We start from the raw sequence: 16531 nt of genomic DNA on the forward strand, positions 1-16531 counted from the left end.
CTCAGCTGCCCGGAGCCTTATTCTACAAGCTTGCAGGGTTTCAGACAGCCAAGGAGCGCGTGGAGAGGATCGTGCCGGCCTTGAGGTCTGTGGACAGAGAGATTCGAAGGATGAGGAAAGAGTGGACATGAGGGTGGAGGAGGCTGCATCAGTGGATAGAAGGATTCAACAGAGGGTAGGGAAGATAAGACAGAGGAAGAGAGAGCGGTGAGTGAGAGGGTACGCAGGTTGCGACGAGAGGATACAGTGTGGGTAGAAACTGACTGAGAGGAGGAGGATTTGAGAGGAACGGAGAAGGATACAAAATGATGATCAGAAACCAAAAGGGGGGTAACAGTAAGGTTGGAGGTATGGGAGGATCTGGTGAAGACAAGGTCAAGCTGACTGCCTGCCTTATGAGTCGGAGGACAGTGGGACAGGGCGAAGAAGAGTAAGGTCAAGTACTCCAGACGAGTGAAGCTTCTCTGACTGGATGTTGAAGTCACCCAGTAGTGTGAGCGGTGTGCCGTCCTCAGGGAAGAAGCCGAGAAGGACATCCATCTCATCTAAGAAGTGGCCAAGCTGACCTGGTGGACGATAAATAACGACAATGTGAAGTTTGACAGGGGAGGTGACAGAAACAGCATGGAATACAAAGGTGGATATGTACAGGTGTGACAGGGGAAGGACATTATGTGACCACTTTGGTGAGATGAGGAGTCCTGTTCCTCCCCCTCAACCAGAGAGTCGAGGGGAATGAGAAAACAAGGAGGCATCAGACAGGGCTGCAGGTTTCCTGTTGTTTTTATTCAAGAGTTCTGACAGTTCCATAGCAGTTGTAGAAACAATGGTGGCTCTCAGAATGTTGGCAGAAATCAACATTTCATCATGTTAACTGGATGAGAGTTTTTGGAGTTACAAAAAGCTTAATAGTTCAAAAAGTTTAATAGGTATCAGAAAGCTTTTATCAGGGTTGATGAATATGTTTTCGGTAGTTGAAAGAAAGTGAGATAGGTTGGTTGGTTGATTGGAAGGATGAATAGATAGATGAAAGAGAATGAATAGATGAGAGAGAGTATAGGTAAATCTAACAATTAAGAGGGTAATCAGTATGGGGTATACTCAGTGAAGCAGTAGTGACCAGTGAAAGGAAGAAAGGATGATGCCAGGTAGTTGAAAGCTTAGATAGATATAAGGTTGGAAAGACAGATAGCAGTTTAAAAGGTCATAGAGTCACAGATAGACAGGATGAGCCTGGGGTATTTCAGCGGAGTGGGTAGAGGGTTAGTTGGTTGGTTAAATAGTGGTTTTAGTGGGGTAGAACTGGTAGCCAAGGGAGTGCATTGTTGCGTAATCATTCTAAGAATGTGTTTTGCATAACAGTTGCAGTAACAATGGGGATCTCAGAATGTTCGCCTACATCAACACCATGATGTACGTTAAAAAACCACCATGTTAAAAAAATAAGACTTTTTGAGTTACAAAGAGCTGAATAAATATAATGAGTTTAAAATATATTAATCAAGTTAGACCTCTCTGCACGTTTTAAAGTTTGATTAGTGTAAACAGCCTAAAAGCTGGAAGAGGAGTAGCATACCAAAAAATCGGAAGAATTGGAATAATAATGATAAGAAAAAGAAGTATGAGCAATAACAATTAGACTCTCTCTGAACGACAGTTAGAGAACCACTCAATATTTGTTGTGAAACAACACACCACAAACCCAAAATGTAGGTGACTAGCAAGCTAGCTAGTTCAAGCTAAAGCTAACAATGCTACCATTGCTACCAACTGACAAAGTGTCATGCCATTACCCAGATACATTTGTTGACTGTGTCTACTACTGTAAAATGTAATTAAACGTCACATACCCGCTTCGCTGTCCTCACAACTGGAGCCCTGCAAAAAAAGAAAACAAGAACAACAACCTGTCATAGAAACGGCTGCCCCCAGTCCACGCACAGCCAATCCTGAAAAACACGAAGGCATTTTTCAGTCCTTCTTTGCTAATGCTAATGGCTGAGTAATGCTCGCTGTCAGAAAACCAGCTGGGTCTCAATGTAAACATCAATATCAAGTGTATTGCTGTGTAGCGCTGGATGAAACATTCCATAGAATGCTGTTCAAGTCTTTATGATACATGTCATCTATGATTATTATGAATTGTTTTCAAAATTGTGTGTTGCTATGTAACCTTTCAATATAGAACATTAGCAACATTCTATGGAATGTTCAATCCGCTCCAGATAACAACAAACTTCAGTTGATGTTTACATCGACACAAACCAGCTGATTTTCGGAGCAAAACGGGCTGAAAAATGCCTCAGTGTTTTTCAGGTTTTGACTGCGGCCTGCCGTTTTTACTTCCGTGTTTTCTTTTTTGCTGGGTCCGCGATCGTGAAGAGGGAAGCGACGGCAGCGACTTCGGAGAGGGTATGTGACGATAGTTGGACCATATCTGAACGATAGTTAGACAACCACTCGATACGTGTTGCTAAAACAACACGGCACAAGTCGAACATGCATGTTGGTGACGAGCAAGCGAGCTAGTTCAAGCTAAAGCTAACAATGCTACCACCGTTGCTACTGACGGACTAACAGTCATGCCATTACACAGATGCATTTGTTTACCACGTGTCTACTGTAAAATGTAATTAAACGTGACATACCTGCTTCGAAGTCGCTGTACTCTCAAAAAGAAAACAGGAACAACAACCTGTCGTAGAAATGGCAGTCCGCTATCCATGCACTCCCGCAGCCAAACCTGCGTTTCTCAGTACCTTTCGTTGCTAATGCTAGTGGCGTAGTAATGCTAGCGCTCAGAAGACTAGCTGGGTCTCGTCAATGTCAACATCATCAGAGGTGTGTTGCTGCGTAGCGCTGGATCAAACATAGAAGGCTGCTCATGTTCTATTTCTAGAGGTCACATGGTAACGCATTTTTGAAAAGTGTTGATGATACATGTCATGCATCATTATTACTCATTATTTTCAAAACGGTGTGTTGCTATGCAACCTTTCAATATAGAACATTAGCAACATTCTATGGAATGTTCAGTCCGCTCCAGATAACAACAGACTTCAGTTGATGTTCACATCGACACAAACCTGCTGATTTTCTGAGCAAAACGGACTGAAAAATGCCTCGGTGATATTCAGGATTGGCTGCGCGAGTGCGTGGACTGCGGTCTGCCGTCTCTACGACGGGTTGTTCGTGTTTTCTTTTTTGCAAGGTTCGCGATCGTGAAGAGGAAAGCGACAGCGACTTTGAAGAGGGTATGTGACATTTAATTACATTTTACAGGAGACACATATCTCACAAATTGTGTGTGCAATGATTATTTTGCCAGTTAGAAGCAATGATAGCATTGTTAGCTGCTAGGTGGCTAAGTAACCCGTTGACAGTGTCTAAGGGCGTTGCTAAGAGTTACCTTTAGCTTGAACTAGCTAGCTTGCTAGCCACCTCCATGCATTTTAGCTAAAGAGATGTGTGTATGTGTGTGTGTTGTGAGTAGCAGACAGACATCTCTGTGGTGAATACCGTCCTGCGTATGGGACCGGATGGGCAGCTGTCCTCCACTGCGTGGTCGGGGGCTGACTCTTTCTCCACACCCGCTCAGCAGCAGTACACTGATCCTGAGCCACAGGGCCAGAACTGCTATGAGGTCAAACTTAACACTTAAGCCTTTACCATATTATCAAGCCTTTACCATATTATCACTTAGTAACTCCACCGGTTTACATGCGTCATTCTCTCCCATAGCCTCTATTTGACCACCAAGAGGACTGAGGACATTGCCCTGAGGGTCACCACCCTACGCCAGGCCTTCACAGTGAGTCAACCACCCTTTCTCTGTGCTTTCTCTCTTCTGTCTTCTGTCAGATGGTGTCTCACTATTTTTTTCCCCCTTTACCAGAGCAAGAACCAGCTGTACGTGGCTGGGAAGGTCCTGCTGGGAGCACTGGTTCAGGCCAATCACAAGGTAAGACATTGGCTTCCTCCAACAGAGTGAATTATCAAGAGAAAATGTAACAACCGTTTACTGACATTGTCTCTCTTGTTCTGTATAGGACGAGGCACAGTTCATCCGTGCCTATGATGACCTTGTTGGGTACCTGAGTGATCCCTCCAAACAGGGTGACATTGAGATGGAGCTGGCAGAACATCAGGTTAGTTCATTCACTTCAGTAGTCTCACATTGATTACCTGTGCCTGTATTGGGTCCTTCTTTTTAATATCATTGCTATTTTGTTGTAAATGTTTTTGTCTTTTGTTAGATTAGCCATGTCAACCTCATAGACATCCTCTATGAGCTGGTTCTGTTTGGGGTGATGGTGGGGAGGCCCCTGGTGGTGGTGAGTACTGTTCTTATACTGAAGACTGTTACAGGGTGACTTTGTTGACAAGTTCATATGACTCTCTGCTCTCTCCTCCTATGTTTGCTGTTAGCAACCTGGTGGTTTTGTGGAGCGTCTGTACTCTCTCCTACACTCCTGCCTGCCTGCCAGCAACATGAAACCAGAGGCTGAGAGATGCCTGCTGCACCTGAAGGTACAGACAAGTTCTGATGTTGTTACTGTTCCTTCTCTCTAGTATTTAGCATCCAATCTATTGTTCAGTTTAAATGAGTACTGTGAACTAGCAGTAACTCAGAGCCTTACCTCAGGGCGGGCTGATGATGCTTCTGGACGACATGTTTGGTCAGGAGGTTCCCTGGTACTTCAACACGGAGTCTCTGGTCGTTGGAGTCTCGAGCCTCCTGGAGCACCACCTTCAGCTTCTCATGGCGTCCTTCTGAGGGGGCACGCACACACACACACACACACACACACACACACGCTATTAAGTAATCGGAATAAGTCATTTTAAATGATTGGAAGTAATTTTATTCTTACCACTAAAGTTGCACTCCCCCTCCCCCTCTCTTTCTCTTTTTTTCTGTCTTTCTTTTTTTAGGAATTCCACAGGGTCAAACTCCATCAGTAACCGCAAAGGATACTTCAGTGAAATCCAATAAGTATTCTAGTTAAAGTTTAAATAATAACCTCACATGCCTTCTTGTTATGTCCCCCCCTCTCTCCCTTTCCCCTCTCTCCCTTTCCCCTCTCTCTCTCTGATATGCAGGGCCACCGGAGTCTCATTGTCTTTACTTACAGACACTTATTACATATATTTGCAAATAAATGAGTGATAGAGTATCTCAAATTGATTTAATGTCTCTGTGTTTTCTTTTCTTTTGGTGACACTTAACACTAAGGTTTCCTTTTATAATGGGTTTATAATTCAGTTTGCACATTATAAGCATGTGTTGCATTTATAGCATTAGTAACAGTGCAGCCACATATTTTCAAATTATTTGAATTGTCACTATCTATGAATGAATCATTAAAGAGAAGCTACGGGATATGGCAATAACTATTTCTGTATTATTTAACCTCTTATTTTGTGTCTGAATTATCAATGCATAGTTTGTACAAATATAATCAATTGAATCACTGTTTTATCTCATTCAGCCACAGACTCCCTAGTTTATCATCGCCAACTTTAGAAGCAGCATTACTGTTAAGTGTGTCGATGTCATTGGTCTACGTGGAATCCACACACATACGCACCACACTGAGGGCATGTAACAGGGACCCGTTTCCAACTCATTAGCGCTACGTTGAGAACTGTAGGCTGAGATTATAGAAATTATCTCGTAGAATCACTTTAATAGTCAAGAAACTACTCAGAAATCATACCACAATTAAACTTGAAAAAGTTCCAGAAGAAACATTGTTTCTCTTTAACAGAGCAATATCCAAGACTGCGTAAAGAGGGAGAAAAATGTCTTTCTTAAAGATCAGATTTTAGTAAATAGATATTATTGCACAAAATTGGGCTATAAGAATCTCAAAGACAGAATCAAACATTTCACTCTCTATAGTAGTGATTTTGGTGTCTAGTGTCAGAGGAACATATTTCATCCCCACATTAAGTAAACACAAATAAACTAATTCATATGTAATGTCCTCCAACTTTCCATCAAGAATAAAGACACACTGTGTACTGTGTACCAGTATAGTAACACTACTACTAGAATATATAGACTTGCAATGGAATTTGGCCTTGGAGGGCTACAGGTCCTAGGCCCCCCATTCCCCAGCATCTGATTTCATGTCTCTGCATTGTGTACTGGTTATGGCATGGTACCACTAGGTGAAAGGTCGAGAGGCACATAGAATATTGTACAATTCCAACAGTCCCCTCTTTGATTATTTTAAACAAAGTATAATAATCAAGAATTACCAAAATGAATAATAAAAACATGAAAAAATATAAAAGTAACAACAGGAAATATAAAAGAACCACTTTCCTCATCTTACTAGTGAGTGAGATCTGCTTGTCCTATTTCACACATACAATACGTTGAGTTGACACCATGAGCATGCATGATGTACAGGACTGAGTGAGCGCTGCAAAACATGTTTGTCTACTGATGCTGTATCTTGAACCGTCATCTGCGTTTAACTCACTCACCGCCAAAGAATTCCGGTACACTCACCACCTGGAGTGCCAAGTGTTTTATGTGGTATAGGGAAGCCAATAGGGAAAGCCCTTATTAATACATTGGAAACACAAAGTTGTAATAATGCCAATACATTAGTGACATATTTTTGAAAAGTGTTGAAAATACATGTCATGCATCATTATTACAAAATTAGTGCTACTGACAATTGTCGTTGCTAGGATTGCGTCTTTCTTGTGCCATTTCCCCAGCAACGTGTGTGTAAGACTAGAGTGGTAGGTTAGAACAGAGCCAAATGAGGTGTAATTAAGCCATTACAACAACAACAATCAAATGACCACACACACCTGACATCACTGTCCTGCCCTCCCATCAGGCAGAATATCTAGCATGTGTGTGTGAGTGTTGTACATAGTCAGAAGGTAGTCCTAGATGATGTACCAGGAAGAACGAAACCCAGATAACAATTCCCAAACCTATCACTAGGTAACATAGAGTAGGCCATTAGAACACAAATCCAATAAGTGTTGTTCAATATGCTTAAGCTGGGTAGTTGAGACCTAGTGACTTTGGAGTCTGCTATTGATGTCTGTCAACATGAAATCTGTCAAGAAATCTGCCTTATTTCACTCTATGGGAAATCCCATAGGAATGACTTTCGTCCAGTGGAGAGATAGAAATAGAAATTTAGTAAAGTGTCTTATTGGTCAATAATGGTCTGTAATGAGAGTTGGTGTCATTACAGATTCACACAAAACAAACTCAAGCAGTAGTCAGTCACCATTTCAAGTTATATTTAATAGTCTAAGACAGTTCAGATTAAAATACATGTTCATCTGGGTTTAAAGGTGAGAGCATAAAACCTCTTCTGATAGAGAGGGACTTCAGAAATGTAATTGGATATAGGGCCATCGCAGATTTTGTCCACAGCCACTCCCATGGCAGTCATAAAAAAACAATTCAAAAAAACATTGCTAATGCTTATATGTGAAACACCAAATTTCCTGATTCATGGCTCATTCTGAGAATTGGAATCATATACCAGCTATATACTAACTATGTATAACTTTGGTTTGTGGTCTCACTGAGGTCCAGCTCTCCACCCAGGGCACTGCAGAGGGACACAGCACGCCTCACCGCCCCCCTCTCACCTCTCACAGGGACCAGGTACAGGAGCTGCAGGAGGAGGGCTTTGCTGGAGCTGAGGGGAGACAGAGGAGGGAGCATACATTGTACAATGAGAAATCCTCCTCATCAGAGATCAGTGTGTCTGTCCTTACGCCAGACGGACTGTGTCTAAGTGGAATAGCTGGTCTCGTCTGGCCTCCTCCACCTCACAGTCTTAGTTAAAGCTAAAGCTAACAATGCTACCACCGTTGCTACTGACGGACTAACAGTCATGCCATTACACAGATGCATTTGTTTACTATGTGTCTACTGTAAAATGTAATTAAACGTGACATACCTACCACCGAGGCATTTCTCAGTACCTTTCGTTGCTAATGCTCATGGCTTAGTTATGCTAGCTCTAAGAAAACCAGCGGGGTCTCGTCAATGTAAACATCAACAGAAGTGTGTTCCTGCGTAGCGCTGGATCAACCATTCCATAGAATGCTGCTCATGTTCTATTTCTAGAGGTCACATGGTAACGCATTTTTGAAAAGTCTTTATGATGCATGTCATCTATGATTATTATGAATTATTTTCAAAACTGTGTGTTGCTATGCAACCTCTCAATATAGAACATTAGCAACATTCTATGGAATGTTCAATCCGCTCCAGATAACAACAAACTTGAGTTGATGTTTACATCGACACAAACCAGCTGATTTTCGGAGCAAAACGGGCTGAAAAATGCCTCAGTGTTTTTCAGGTTTTGACTGCGGCCTGCCGTTTTTACTTCCGTGTTTTCTTTTTTGCTGGGTCCGCGATCGTGAAGAGGGAAGCGACGGCAGCGACTTCGGAGAGGGTATGTGACGATAGTTGGACCATATCTGAACGATAGTTAGACAACCACTCGATACGTGTTGCTAAAACAACACGGCACAAGTCGAACATGCATGTTGGTGACGAGCAAGCGAGCTAGTTCAAGCTAAAGCTAACAATGCTACCACCGTTGCTACTGACGGACTAACAGTCATGCCATTACACAGATGCATTTGTTTACCACGTGTCTACTGTAAAATGTAATTAAACGTGACATACCTGCTTCGAAGTCGCTGTACTCTCAAAAAGAAAACAGGAACAACAACCTGTCGTAGAAATGGCAGTCCGCTATCCATGCACTCCCGCAGCCAAACCTGCGTTTCTCAGTACCTTTCGTTGCTAATGCTAGTGGCGTAGTAATGCTAGCGCTCAGAAGACTAGCTGGGTCTCGTCAATGTCAACATCATCAGAGGTGTGTTGCTGCGTAGCGCTGGATCAAACATAGAAGGCTGCTCATGTTCTATTTCTAGAGGTCACATGGTAACGCATTTTTGAAAAGTGTTGATGATACATGTCATGCATCATTATTACTCATTATTTTCAAAACGGTGTGTTGCTATGCAACCTTTCAATATAGAACATTAGCAACATTCTATGGAATGTTCAGTCCGCTCCAGATAACAACAGACTTCAGTTGATGTTCACATCGACACAAACCTGCTGATTTTCTGAGCAAAACGGACTGAAAAATGCCTCGGTGATATTCAGGATTGGCTGCGCGAGTGCGTGGACTGCGGTCTGCCGTCTCTACGACGGGTTGTTCGTGTTTTCTTTTTTGCAAGGTTCGCGATCGTGAAGAGGAAAGCGACAGCGACTTTGAAGAGGGTATGTGACATTTAATTACATTTTACAGGAGACACATATCTCACAAATTGTGTGTGCAATGATTATTTTGCCAGTTAGAAGCAATGATAGCATTGTTAGCTGCTAGGTGGCTAAGTAACCCGTTGACAGTGTCTAAGGGCGTTGCTAAGAGTTACCTTTAGCTTGAACTAGCTAGCTTGCTAGCCACCTCCATGCATTTTAGCTAAAGAGATGTGTGTATGTGTGTGTGTTGTGAGTAGCAGACAGACATCTCTGTGGTGAATACCGTCCTGCGTATGGGACCGGATGGGCAGCTGTCCTCCACTGCGTGGTCGGGGGCTGACTCTTTCTCCACACCCGCTCAGCAGCAGTACACTGATCCTGAGCCACAGGGCCAGAACTGCTATGAGGTCAAACTTAACACTTAAGCCTTTACCATATTATCAAGCCTTTACCATATTATCACTTAGTAACTCCACCGGTTTACATGCGTCATTCTCTCCCATAGCCTCTATTTGACCACCAAGAGGACTGAGGACATTGCCCTGAGGGTCACCACCCTACGCCAGGCCTTCACAGTGAGTCAACCACCCTTTCTCTGTGCTTTCTCTCTTCTGTCTTCTGTCAGATGGTGTCTCACTATTTTTTTCCCCCTTTACCAGACCCTGCGCAGTTCCACCCAGAGCAAGAACCAGCTGTACGTGGCTGGGAAGGTCCTGCTGGGAGCACTGGTTCAGGCCAATCACAAGGTAAGACATTGGCTTCCTCCAACAGAGTGAATTATCAAGAGAAAATGTAACAACCGTTTACTGACATTGTCTCTCTTGTTCTGTATAGGACGAGGCACAGTTCATCCGTGCCTATGATGACCTTGTTGGGTACCTGAGTGATCCCTCCAAACAGGGTGACATTGAGATGGAGCTGGCAGAACATCAGGTTAGTTCATTCACTTCAGTAGTCTCACATTGATTACCTGTGCCTGTATTGGGTCCTTCTTTTTAATATCATTGCTATTTTGTTGTAAATGTTTTTGTCTTTTGTTAGATTAGCCATGTCAACCTCATAGACATCCTCTATGAGCTGGTTCTGTTTGGGGTGATGGTGGGGAGGCCCCTGGTGGTGGTGAGTACTGTTCTTATACTGAAGACTGTTACAGGGTGACTTTGTTGACAAGTTCATATGACTCTCTGCTCTCTCCTCCTATGTTTGCTGTTAGCAACCTGGTGGTTTTGTGGAGCGTCTGTACTCTCTCCTACACTCCTGCCTGCCTGCCAGCAACATGAAACCAGAGGCTGAGAGATGCCTGCTGCACCTGAAGGTACAGACAAGTTCTGATGTTGTTACTGTTCCTTCTCTCTAGTATTTAGCATCCAATCTATTGTTCAGTTTAAATGAGTACTGTGAACTAGCAGTAACTCAGAGCCTTACCTCAGGGCGGGCTGATGATGCTTCTGGACGACATGTTTGGTCAGGAGGTTCCCTGGTACTTCAACACGGAGTCTCTGGTCGTTGGAGTCTCGAGCCTCCTGGAGCACCACCTTCAGCTTCTCATGGCGTCCTTCTGAGGGGGCACGCACACACACACACACACACACACACACACACGCTATTAAGTAATCGGAATAAGTCATTTTAAATGATTGGAAGTAATTTTATTCTTACCACTAAAGTTGCACTCCCCCTCCCCCTCTCTTTCTCTTTTTTTCTGTCTTTCTTTTTTTAGGAATTCCACAGGGTCAAACTCCATCAGTAACCGCAAAGGATACTTCAGTGAAATCCAATAAGTATTCTAGTTAAAGTTTAAATAATAACCTCACATGCCTTCTTGTTATGTCCCCCCCTCTCTCCCTTTCCCCTCTCTCTCTCTGATATGCAGGGCCACCGGAGTCTCATTGTCTTTACTTACAGACACTTATTACATATATTTGCAAATAAATGAGTGATAGAGTATCTCAAATTGATTTAATGTCTCTGTGTTTTCTTTTCTTTTGGTGACACTTAACACTAAGGTTTCCTTTTATAATGGGTTTATAATTCAGTTTGCACATTATAAGCATGTGTTGCATTTATAGCATTAGTAACAGTGCAGCCACATATTTTCAAATTATTTGAATTGTCACTATCTATGAATGAATCATTAAAGAGAAGCTACGGGATATGGCAATAACTATTTCTGTATTATTTAACCTCTTATTTTGTGTCTGAATTATCAATGCATAGTTTGTACAAATATAATCAATTGAATCACTGTTTTATCTCATTCAGCCACAGACTCCCTAGTTTATCATCGCCAACTTTAGAAGCAGCATTACTGTTAAGTGTGTCGATGTCATTGGTCTACGTGGAATCCACACACATACGCACCACACTGAGGGCATGTAACAGGGACCCGTTTCCAACTCATTAGCGCTACGTTGAGAACTGTAGGCTGAGATTATAGAAATTATCTCGTAGAATCACTTTAATAGTCAAGAAACTACTCAGAAATCATACCACAATTAAACTTGAAAAAGTTCCAGAAGAAACATTGTTTCTCTTTAACAGAGCAATATCCAAGACTGCGTAAAGAGGGAGAAAAATGTCTTTCTTAAAGATCAGATTTTAGTAAATAGATATTATTGCACAAAATTGGGCTATAAGAATCTCAAAGACAGAATCAAACATTTCACTCTCTATAGTAGTGATTTTGGTGTCTAGTGTCAGAGGAACATATTTCATCCCCACATTAAGTAAACACAAATAAACTAATTCATATGTAATGTCCTCCAACTTTCCATCAAGAATAAAGACACACTGTGTACTGTGTACCAGTATAGTAACACTACTACTAGAATATATAGACTTGCAATGGAATTTGGCCTTGGAGGGCTACAGGTCCTAGGCCCCCCATTCCCCAGCATCTGATTTCATGTCTCTGCATTGTGTACTGGTTATGGCATGGTACCACTAGGTGAAAGGTCGAGAGGCACATAGAATATTGTACAATTCCAACAGTCCCCTCTTTGATTATTTTAAACAAAGTATAATAATCAAGAATTACCAAAATGAATAATAAAAACATGAAAAAATATAAAAGTAACAACAGGAAATATAAAAGAACCACTTTCCTCATCTTACTAGTGAGTGAGATCTGCTTGTCCTATTTCACACATACAATACGTTGAGTTGACACCATGAGCATGCATGATGTACAGGACTGAGTGAGCGCTGCAAAACATGTTTGTCTACTGATGCTGTATCTTGAACCGTCATCTGCGTTTAACTCACTCACCGCCAAAGAATTCCGGTACACTCACCACCTGGAGTGCCAAGTGTTTTATGTGGTATAGGGAAGCCAATAGGGAAAGCCCTTATTAATACATTGGAAACACAAAGTTGTAATAATGCCAATACATTAGTGACATATTTTTGAAAAGTGTTGAAAATACATGTCATGCATCATTATTACAAAATTAGTGCTACTGACAATTGTCGTTGCTAGGATTGCGTCTTTCTTGTGCCATTTCCCCAGCAACGTGTGTGTAAGACTAGAGTGGTAGGTTAGAACAGAGCCAAATGAGGTGTAATTAAGCCATTACAACAACAACAATCAAATGACCACACACACCTGACATCACTGTCCTGCCCTCCCATCAGGCAGAATATCTAGCATGTGTGTGTGAGTGTTGTACATAGTCAGAAGGTAGTCCTAGATGATGTACCAGGAAGAACGAAACCCAGATAACAATTCCCAAACCTATCACTAGGTAACATAGAGTAGGCCATTAGAACACAAATCCAATAAGTGTTGTTCAATATGCTTAAGCTGGGTAGTTGAGACCTAGTGACTTTGGAGTCTGCTATTGATGTCTGTCAACATGAAATCTGTCAAGAAATCTGCCTTATTTCACTCTATGGGAAATCCCATAGGAATGACTTTCGTCCAGTGGAGAGATAGAAATAGAAATTTAGTAAAGTGTCTTATTGGTCAATAATGGTCTGTAATGAGAGTTGGTGTCATTACAGATTCACACAAAACAAACTCAAGCAGTAGTCAGTCACCATTTCAAGTTATATTTAATAGTCTAAGACAGTTCAGATTAAAATACATGTTCATCTGGGTTTAAAGGTGAGAGCATAAAACCTCTTCTGATAGAGAGGGACTTCAGAAATGTAATTGGATATAGGGCCATCGCAGATTTTGTCCACAGCCACTCCCATGGCAGTCATAAAAAAACAATTCAAAAAAACATTGCTAATGCTTATATGTGAAACACCAAATTTCCTGATTCATGGCTCATTCTGAGAATTGGAATCATATACCAGCTATATACTAACTATGTATAACTTTGGTTTGTGGTCTCACTGAGGTCCAGCTCTCCACCCAGGGCACTGCAGAGGGACACAGCACGCCTCACCGCCCCCCTCTCACCTCTCACAGGGACCAGGTACAGGAGCTGCAGGAGGAGGGCTTTGCTGGAGCTGAGGGGAGACAGAGGAGGGAGCATACATTGTACAATGAGAAATCCTCCTCATCAGAGATCAGTGTGTCTGTCCTTACGCCAGACGGACTGTGTCTAAGTGGAATAGCTGGTCTCGTCTGGCCTCCTCCACCTCACAGTCTTAGTTAAAGCTAAAGCTAACAATGCTACCACCGTTGCTACTGACGGACTAACAGTCATGCCATTACACAGATGCATTTGTTTACTATGTGTCTACTGTAAAATGTAATTAAACGTGACATACCTACCACCGAGGCATTTCTCAGTACCTTTCGTTGCTAATGCTCATGGCTTAGTTATGCTAGCTCTAAGAAAACCAGCGGGGTCTCGTCAATGTAAACATCAACAGAAGTGTGTTCCTGCGTAGCGCTGGATCAACCATTCCATAGAATGCTGCTCATGTTCTATTTCTAGAGGTCACATGGTAACGCATTTTTGAAAAGTCTTTATGATGCATGTCATCTATGATTATTATGAATTATTTTCAAAACTGTGTGTTGCTATGCAACCTCTCAATATAGAACATTAGCAACATTCTATGGAATGTTCAATCCGCTCCAGATAACAACAAACTTGAGTTGATGTTTACATCGACACAAACCAGCTGATTTTCGGAGCAAAACGGGCTGAAAAATGCCTCAGTGTTTTTCAGGTTTTGACTGCGGCCTGCCGTTTTTACTTCCGTGTTTTCTTTTTTGCTGGGTCCGCGATCGTGAAGAGGGAAGCGACGGCAGCGACTTCGGAGAGGGTATGTGACGATAGTTGGACCATATCTGAACGATAGTTAGACAACCACTCGATACGTGTTGCTAAAACAACACGGCACAAGTCGAACATGCATGTTGGTGACGAGCAAGCGAGCTAGTTCAAGCTAAAGCTAACAATGCTACCACCGTTGCTACTGACGGACTAACAGTCATGCCATTACACAGATGCATTTGTTTACCACGTGTCTACTGTAAAATGTAATTAAACGTGACATACCTGCTTCGAAGTCGCTGTACTCTCAAAAAGAAAACAGGAACAACAACCTGTCGTAGAAATGGCAGTCCGCTATCCATGCACTCCCGCAGCCAAACCTGCGTTTCTCAGTACCTTTCGTTGCTAATGCTAGTGGCGTAGTAATGCTAGCGCTCAGAAGACTAGCTGGGTCTCGTCAATGTCAACATCATCAGAGGTGTGTTGCTGCGTAGCGCTGGATCAAACATAGAAGGCTGCTCATGTTCTATTTCTAGAGGTCACATGGTAACGCATTTTTGAAAAGTGTTGATGATACATGTCATGCATCATTATTACTCATTATTTTCAAAACGGTGTGTTGCTATGCAACCTTTCAATATAGAACATTAGCAACATTCTATGGAATGTTCAGTCCGCTCCAGATAACAACAGACTTCAGTTGATGTTCACATCGACACAAACCTGCTGATTTTCTGAGCAAAACGGACTGAAAAATGCCTCGGTGATATTCAGGATTGGCTGCGCGAGTGCGTGGACTGCGGTCTGCCGTCTCTACGACGGGTTGTTCGTGTTTTCTTTTTTGCAAGGTTCGCGATCGTGAAGAGGAAAGCGACAGCGACTTTGAAGAGGGTATGTGACATTTAATTACATTTTACAGGAGACACATATCTCACAAATTGTGTGTGCAATGATTATTTTGCCAGTTAGAAGCAATGATAGCATTGTTAGCTGCTAGGTGGCTAAGTAACCCGTTGACAGTGTCTAAGGGCGTTGCTAAGAGTTACCTTTAGCTTGAACTAGCTAGCTTGCTAGCCACCTCCATGCATTTTAGCTAAAGAGATGTGTGTATGTGTGTGTGTTGTGAGTAGCAAACAGACATCTCTGTGGTGAAGACCGTCCTGCGTATGGGACCGGATGGGCAGCTGTCCTCCACTGCGTGGTCGGGGGCTGACTCTTTCTCCACACCCGCTCAGCAGCAGTACACTGATCCTGAGCCACAGGGCCAGAACTGCTATGAGGTCAAACTTAACACTTAAGCCTTTACCATATTATCAAGCCTTTACCATATTATCACTTAGTAACTCCACCGGTTTACATGCGTCATTCTCTCCCATAGCCTCTATTTGACCACCAAGAGGACTGAGGACATTGCCCTGAGGGTCACCACCCTACGCCAGGCCTTCACAGTGAGTCAACCACCCTTTCTCTGTGCTTTCTCTCTTCTGTCTTCTGTCAGATGGTGTCTCACTATTTTTTTCCCCCTTTACCAGACCCTGCGCAGTTCCACCCAGAGCAAGAACCAGCTGTACGTGGCTGGGAAGGTCCTGCTGGGAGCACTGGTTCAGGCCAATCACAAGGTAAGACATTGGCTTCCTCCAACAGAGTGAATTATCAAGAGAAAATGTAACAACCGTTTACTGACATTGTCTCTCTTGTTCTGTATAGGACGAGGCACAGTTCATCCGTGCCTATGATGACCTTGTTGGGTACCTGAGTGATCCCTCCAAACAGGGTGACATTGAGATGGAGCTGGCAGAACATCAGGTTAGTTCATTCACTTCAGTAGTCTCACATTGATTACCTGTGCCTGTATTGGGTCCTTCTTTTTAATATCATTGCTATTTTGTTGTAAATGTTTTTGTCTTTTGTTAGATTAGCCATGTCAACCTCATAGACATCCTCTATGAGCTGGTTCTGTTTGGGGTGATGGTGGGGAGGCCCCTGGTGGTGGTGAGTACTGTTCTTATACTGAAGACTGTTACAGGGTGACTTTGTTGACAAGTTCATATGACTCTCTGCTCTCTCCTCCTAT

General features: G+C 42.7%; 1 pseudogene across 1 annotated transcript in view; it reads left to right on the forward strand.

Annotated features, from left to right (window-relative positions):
* Positions 1-624: 624 nt before the first annotated feature.
* The window catches only part of LOC310824594 (cytochrome P450 3A27-like), a 161337-nt pseudogene continuing 145430 nt past the window's right edge, over positions 625-16531 (forward strand). Inside the window, exon 1 of the transcript in view lies at positions 625-651. The product of the transcript in view is annotated as a cytochrome P450 3A27-like (transcript). The remainder of the gene's footprint in view (positions 652-16531) is intronic.

The sequence above is a fragment of the Argentina silus genome (assembly GCF_951799395.1).
Source record: "Argentina silus genome assembly, contig: scaffold_70, whole genome shotgun sequence".
NCBI lineage: Eukaryota > Metazoa > Chordata > Actinopteri > Argentiniformes > Argentinidae > Argentina > Argentina silus.